The following is a 7547-nucleotide window of genomic DNA, read 5'->3' as shown; positions in this document are numbered from 1 at the left end:
CTTCTACTTTTGTTGCTATTAAATGCTATGATATTGAAAAATTTTTGTTGATGTTTAGGAAAACAGTAAATTTTTTTCTCTTTTTAAAAAACTTTTTATTTTCTATTGAAGTATAGCTGGTTAATAATGTTGTGATAGTTTCAGGCAGACAGCAAAGGGTCTCAGTCATACACATCCATGTATCCATTCTTCCCCAGACTCCCCTCCCATCCAGGCTGCCTCCAAACATTGAGCAGAGTTCCCTGTGCTATATAGTAGGTTCTTGTTGGTTATCCATTTTAAATATAGCGATGTGTACATGTTGATCCTAAACTCCCCTAACTATCCGTTTCCCTTCATTCTTCCCCGTTTCCCTTCATTCTTCCCCCTGGCAACCGCAAGTTTGTTTTCTAAGTCTGTGAGCCTGTTTCTATTTTGTAGATAAGTTCATTTGTATCATTTCTTTTTAGATTCCACATGTAAGGGGTGTCATACATTATTTCTCCTTCTTTGACTTACTTCCCTCAGCATGGCAATATCTAGGTCCATCCTTGTTAGGAAAGCAGTAGATTTTTTTTTCCCATTTATTTTTATTAGTTGGAGGCTAATTACTTTACAATATTGTAGTGGTTTTTGTCATACATTGACATGAATCAGCCATGGATTTACATATATTCCCCATCCTGATCCCCCCTCCCAGTAGATTTTTATATATTGACCTTTTATCAGCAAACTTGCTTATCTCTCATGTTTGGTCTAATGATTTGTTTGTATAGTCTCTTGGGTTTTCTAGATAATCTTACTATTTATGACCCAATATGGTTTTTTTTTCCTCCTTTCTTTTCTTTATAACTTTCATTTCTTTTTCATGTTTTAGAGTGCTGGCTAGGACCTGCAGTAAAATGTTTAATAGAGACAAAGAGAGCAGTTATCCTTTTCTTTTCCCCAACTTCAAAGAGAATGCTTCTGATATTTGATCATCCAGTGTATTATTTGCTCTGGGGTTTTGGTATATACCATGTTTCAGATTAGAAAGTTCTTTTCTATTTCTTTGTTAAATACTTTTTAAATTGTGAAAAAGTTCTGAATTTTTATCAGAGGTTTTATGTGTCTGTTTAGATGAGTATATACATTTTGTCTTTTAATCAGTTAATGAAGTAAATAGATTCACCTAAAGTTAGACCATCCTTACAATCCTAGGAAAGCCCAAATTCCTATTAAAATAGGAATAGCCCAAGTTCTATTTAAAAAAAAAATAATACAGTACATTTCTGGGTTCAGTTTGATAATATTTTATTGTTTATTTGTGCATTTATTTGGTCCTTTATTTTCCTGTACTGTTCCTAACATGATTTTAGAAACATCCTTGAATATTTGGAGTAGAACTCACTAGCAAAACCATCTGGATTTAATATTGTTACCTTTTCATTGCATAAATATTACTGATTCAAGCTATTTCATGGTAATGACTCTACTCAAATATTGTACTTTTTGTGAATTAGATTGCATATGTTATATTTTTTCTATTTCATTCAAATGGTTCACAGTATTCTCTAAAACGGCAAAGTTTTTTTTTTTTTAACATACGTATGTCCCTCTTTTCATCCCTAACACTTTATCTCATTATAGATTCCTTGCAAACTAGCTCAATCTTGTCAGAAGCTTTTCCATCTTGTTCCTTTTTTTCAGACAGTGAGCTTTGAGATATGGTGTCTTGTTAATAATTTCTGTATTTTCCATTCCTGTATATTTGTGTTTCTCTTTCTGTTGTGTTTCTTTACTTTGAGTTATTCTCAGTTTTATTGCTTTTTTTTTACCTTCTTGAGGGAGAAGTTTTACTTAGGAACTTCTATTCTTCTCAACTTTATAATATTCCAAGATACAAAATTACCTTTAAATATAATTTTAGCTGCATGTCAAAATTCTGAGAGGTCGAGTTTGAATTATCATTCAATTTGAAATATTTTTCATTTCCCATTGAGATTTCTTAATTAAGGGACTTCCCTGGTGGTCCAGTGGTAAAGAATTTGCCTTGCAAGCAGGGGACATGGGTTCAATCCCTGGCTAGGGAACTAAGATCCCACATGCCAAGGAGCAACTAAGCCCGCACCGCAACTAGATGGTCTGCATGCCACAACTACCAAGCCTGTGTGCCACAATTAGAGCACCCATGCACTGCATCAAAAGTTCTCATGTGATGCAATGGGAACACTGTGTGCCTCAACTAAGACCTGATGCAACCAAATAAATTAAAAGAGAGAGAGAGCAATTTCTTATTTAAAGGTCATTAAAGTGTGTTTCAAAGTTTCCTTTATTATTGATTTCTAATTGAATTACTTGGAGGCCAGATAATATGATTTGTGGGGCTTCCTAGGTGGTGCTAGTGGTAAAGAACCTGACTGCCAATGCAGGAGAAATTAGAGATGCAAGTTTGATCCCTGGGTTTGGAAGATCCCCTGGAGGAGGGCATGGCAACCCGCTTCAGTATTCTTGACTGGAGAATTCCATGGACAGAGGAGCCTGCTGGGCTACCATCCATAGGGTCACAAAGAGTCGGACACGAATGAAGCCATTTATCACGTATGTACAATGTGATTTGTATGGCCAGTTGTTTGGTCTTTGCTGAGATGTACTTTGTGGCAATTGTTCTATATATACTTGAGGACAACAGGTAATCACTAGTGATTAGATAGGACTTTGTGTCCATCTCTTTTAAGTTGAGTAGTTATGTTGTCACAGTCTTCTAATATCAATTTTCCTCTGCTTGATCTATAGATAACCAAATGAGATTATTTTAAAATCTCAATTATTGTTGATATGTCAACTTTTCCTTAAAATTTTGTGTTTTTCTTTTAATAATTTGAGGCCATGCCTTAGGCACACAAAAGTCCAGAATCCATGTATCTTCCTAAAAAATTATTCATTTTATTATTGTGTAATGCTTCTTTTATTACTAATAATGTTTTCTGCTTATTTTTTGTGTTAATCCACCTATAACAGATTTCTAAAATCAATATTTTCCTGGCACTTCCTGGCATATTTTTTTCTTATCCATTTATTTTGAACATTTTTGAATCCTTATTTTTAAGGTGTTTCTTTGAACAATATATAACTGGATTTTCTTCTTAACCAATCTGGTGTTCATCTTTTAAATTAGTTTGTTTCATTTATATTTATTATGTTACAGATACATTTAATATGATTGCTAGTATCCTTGGATTTATTTCTACCAGTTTATTTTATACTTTATTTATGCTATGCTTTCTTTCTTATATTAATTTTTATCAGAATATAGTAAGCTATGCTTTTCTTTCCTTGTTTTTCTTTTTTCCTACTCCCCATTGTTTTAATTAAGTTTCATTATTCCTGCTTTCCCATACTACTTATCTGGGAAGTGATTACCCTTAACATTCTAAAGCATTGCTAACTAGACAAGATCTAAAATTATTCAATATCTCTGCCTGTCTCCAAAATGGCACCAGGGTTTTAAAAAATGTTTAGGTTTTCAGCTTTTGCACAACAAAGGAAACTATAAGCAAGGTGAAAAGACAGCCTTCAGAATGGGAGAAAATAATAGCAAATGAAGAAACAGACAAAGGATTAATCTCAAAAGTATACAAGCAACTCCTGCAGCTCAATTCCAGAAAAATAAATGACCCAATCAAAAAATGGGCCAAAGATCTAAACAGACATTTCTCCAAAGAAGACATACAGATGGCTAACAAACACAAGAAAAGATGCTCAACATCACTCATTATCAGAGAAATGCAAATCAAAACCTCAATGAGGTACCATTACACGCCAGTCAGGATGGCTGCTATCCAAAGTCTACAAGCAATAAATGCTGGAGAGGGTGTGGAGAAAAGGGAACCCTCTTACACTGTTGGTGGGAATGCAAACTAGTACAGCCACTATGGAGAACAGTGTGGAGATTCCTTAAGAAACTGGAAATAGAACTGCCATATGACCCAGCAATCCCACTTCTGGGCATACACACCGAGGAATCCAGATCTGAAAGAGACACGTGCCCCCAGTGTTCATTGCAGCACTGTTTATAATAGCCAGGACATGGAAGCAACCTAGATACCCATCAGCAGACAAATGGATAAGAAAGCTGTGGTACATATGACACAATGGAATATTACTCAGCCATTAAAAACAATACATTTGAATCAGTTCTAATGAGATGGATAAAACTGGAGCCTATTATACAGTGAAGTAAGCCAGAAAGATAAACACCAATACAATATACTAAAGCATATATATGGAATTTAGAAAGATGGTAACGATAACCCTATATGCAAGACAGAAAAAGAGACACAGATGTATAGAACAGACTTTTGGACTCTATGGGAGAAGGCAAGAGTGGGATGATCTGAGAGAACAGCATCGAAACATGTATATTATCAAGTGTGAAACAGATCGCCAGTCCAGGTTGGATGCATGAGACAAGTGCTCAGGGCTGGTGCACTGGGAAGACCCAGAGGGATGGGATGGGGAGGGAGGTGGGAGGAGGGATTGGGATGGGGAACACATGTAAATCCATGGCTGATTCATATCAATGTATGGCAAAAACCACTACAATATTGTAAAGTAATTAGCCTCCAGCTTAAAAAAAAAAAAAAAGAATACCAAGGAATTAGGGAATTTTGAAAGATATAAACATTACAATGATTACAAATCAGATAGTTTAATGATATCTGAGGGAATCTGGAACTCAAGATGCTTGAAGGTCATATAGACTCCAGGAGTTTCATCTGTCTCCTCTTAGGGACTGAACTGTGTCTTTCCTAAATCCCTCTGCTGAAGTTCTACCCCCACCCCTGACTACCTCAGAATGTGACTGGATTTGGAGACAGGGTCTTAAAAAGTAATTAGTTTAAAATGTGGTTATTAGAATGAAACAATCCAATCTAACTGGTGTCCTTATAAGAAGAGGAAATTTAAACACAGATACATACAGAGGGAAGACCATGTAAAACCCAGGGAGAAAAGAATCATCTACAAGCAAAGGATAGAAGCCTCAGAAGAAACCAACCTTGACAATACCTTGATTCCACAATTTATAGCCTCTATAACTGTGAGAAAATAAATTTCTGTTTTTTAAACAACAAAAAAAAATTTAGGTTTTTAACTCCCATCTTTGATGCTGTTTATATTCAGTATTTTAGTGTTATCCTGCTTTTATAAACTTCAAACATTTGCCCACATTATTGTTTCTTTCATCTTATTTTGCTCTTCTGAGTTCATTTCTTTTATTTGTGAACTATTTCTTTTAGTAGATCTTGGAGATAGTATCTTGGTGATAAATGCCCTAAACCTTGCTTCAAAATGCCTTTATTTTGTGTTCAATTTTGAGCACAACTTTAGCAGATTTTAGGTTCGGCTTTCCTCGTGGCTCAGTGGTAAAGAATCTGCCTTTCAATGCAGGAGATGTGGATTCCCTGGCTTGGGAAGATCCCCTGGTAGAGGGCATGGCACCCACTCCAGTATTCTCACCTGGAGAATCCCATTACTTCAATTATTTCCTCGAGTATTTTAAGAAGAAGAACTAAAGTGCCTCTTGATGAGGGTGAAAGAAACTCAATATTCAAAAAATGAAGATCATGGCCTTCGGTTCCATCACTTCATGGCAGATAGATGGGGAAAAAATAGAAACAGTGTCAGATTTCATTTTCCTGGGCTCCAAAATCACTGCAAACAGTGACTGCAACCATGAAATTAAAAGATGCTTGCTCCTTGGAAGAAAAGCTATGACAAATTTAGACAGTATTTTAAAAAGCAGAAACATCACTTTGTCAACAAAGGTTCATCTAGTCCAAGTTGTGGTTTTTCCAGTAGTCATGTATGAATGTGAAAGTTGGACCATAAAGAAAGCTGAGCACCAAAGAATTGATGCTTTTTGTCTGTAGTGCTGGAGAAGACTCTTGAGAGTCCCTTTGACAGCAAGAAGATCAAACCAATTAATCCGAAAGGAAATCAACCCTGAATATTCATTGGAAGGGCTGATGCTGAAGCTGAAGCTCCAATACTTTGGCCACCTGATGCAAAGGGCTGACTCATTGGAAAAGACCCTGATGCTGGGAAAGACTGAGGACAGGAGGAGAAGGGGCAATGGAGGATGAGATGGTTGGGTGGCATCATTGACTCAATGGACATGAGTTAGAGCAAAATCCAGGAAACAGTGGAGAACAGGGATGTCTGGTGTGCTGTAGTCCATGGGATTGCAAAGTGTCAGACATGACTAACTGAACAACACAACAAAATATTTAAAAAATATATGGTAGCCTTCTCTTTGCATCATCCATATTTCTCAACTTCTTGTAATATCTTACATTTCTTTACTGTTCTGTATTACATTATAGCCAATTTCCTCAAATTTAACTTGAAGTTCCTGTAAACATCTCCTCAAGCATATTTATTCTCTTAAGACTGTCCATTTAGGTTTTTATTCCCATGTCTTTAATTTTTTCCTATTCTATGTGCTTCTCTCTCAAATGTATAATTTTTGTAGTGTTTTATTTTAAATATTGACATTTAAGTCTTTCTCTGAAAGATCTATAATTGTTGTCATTTAGTCGCTAAGCTATGTCCAACTCTTTGCGACCCCATGGACTGCAGCATGCTAGTCTTCTCTGTCCTTCACTATCTCCCAGAGTTTGCTTTGTTGGCAAAATGATGTCTCTGCTTTTAGGTTTGTCATGGCTTTCCTTCCAAGAGCAAGGTTCTTTTAATTTTATGCCTGCAGTCATTGTCTGCAGTGGCTTTTGAGTGCAAGAAAAGAAAACCTGTCACTGTTTCCATTTTTCCCCATCTATTTGCCATGAAGTGATGGGACCAGATGCCATGATCTTAGTTTTTTAAATGTTGAGTTTTAAGCAAGCTTTTTCACCTTCTTCTCTGACCCTCATCAAGAGGCTCTTTAGTTCCTCTTCACTTTGTGCTATTAAAGTGGTATCATCTGCATATCTGAGGCTGTTGATATTTCTCTTGGCAATCTTGATTCCAGCTTGTGATTCATCCAGCCTGGCATGTCCCATGATGTACTCTGCATATAAATTAAATAAGCAGGGAGACAATAATAAAAATCCTTTCCCAATTTTGAACCAGTCAGTTATTCTATGTCCAGTTCTAATTGTTGCTTATTGACCTGCATACAGGTTTCTCAGGAGATAGGTAAGGTGGTCTGGTACTCCCATCTCTTTGAGAATTTCCCACATTTTGTTGTGATCCACACAGTAAAGGCTTTCATGCAGTCAATGAAGCAGGAGTAGGATGTTTTTCTAGAACCCCTTTGCTTTTTCCAAGATCCAACAAATTTTGGCAATTTGATCTCTGGTTCCTCTGCGTCTTCAAAACCCAACTTGTACATCTGGAAATTCTTGATTCACATACTGCTGAAGGCTATCTTGAAGGATTTTGAGCATAACCTCCCTAGCCCGTGAAATCAGTTTTGTTGGCTGAATTTTGCTCACAGTAGATTAATTCATGTGTTCTGTGATTCTGGATTGTCAGTTCACACTTGGCATGGCTTTATTTGTGGGAATATTATGGAGGGTTTGTGCTTT

This window comes from Odocoileus virginianus, chromosome 4 (genome assembly GCF_023699985.2).
Source record: "Odocoileus virginianus isolate 20LAN1187 ecotype Illinois chromosome 4, Ovbor_1.2, whole genome shotgun sequence".
Taxonomy (NCBI): domain Eukaryota; kingdom Metazoa; phylum Chordata; class Mammalia; order Artiodactyla; family Cervidae; genus Odocoileus; species Odocoileus virginianus.
Note: the sequence above shows the minus strand (reverse complement) of the source record.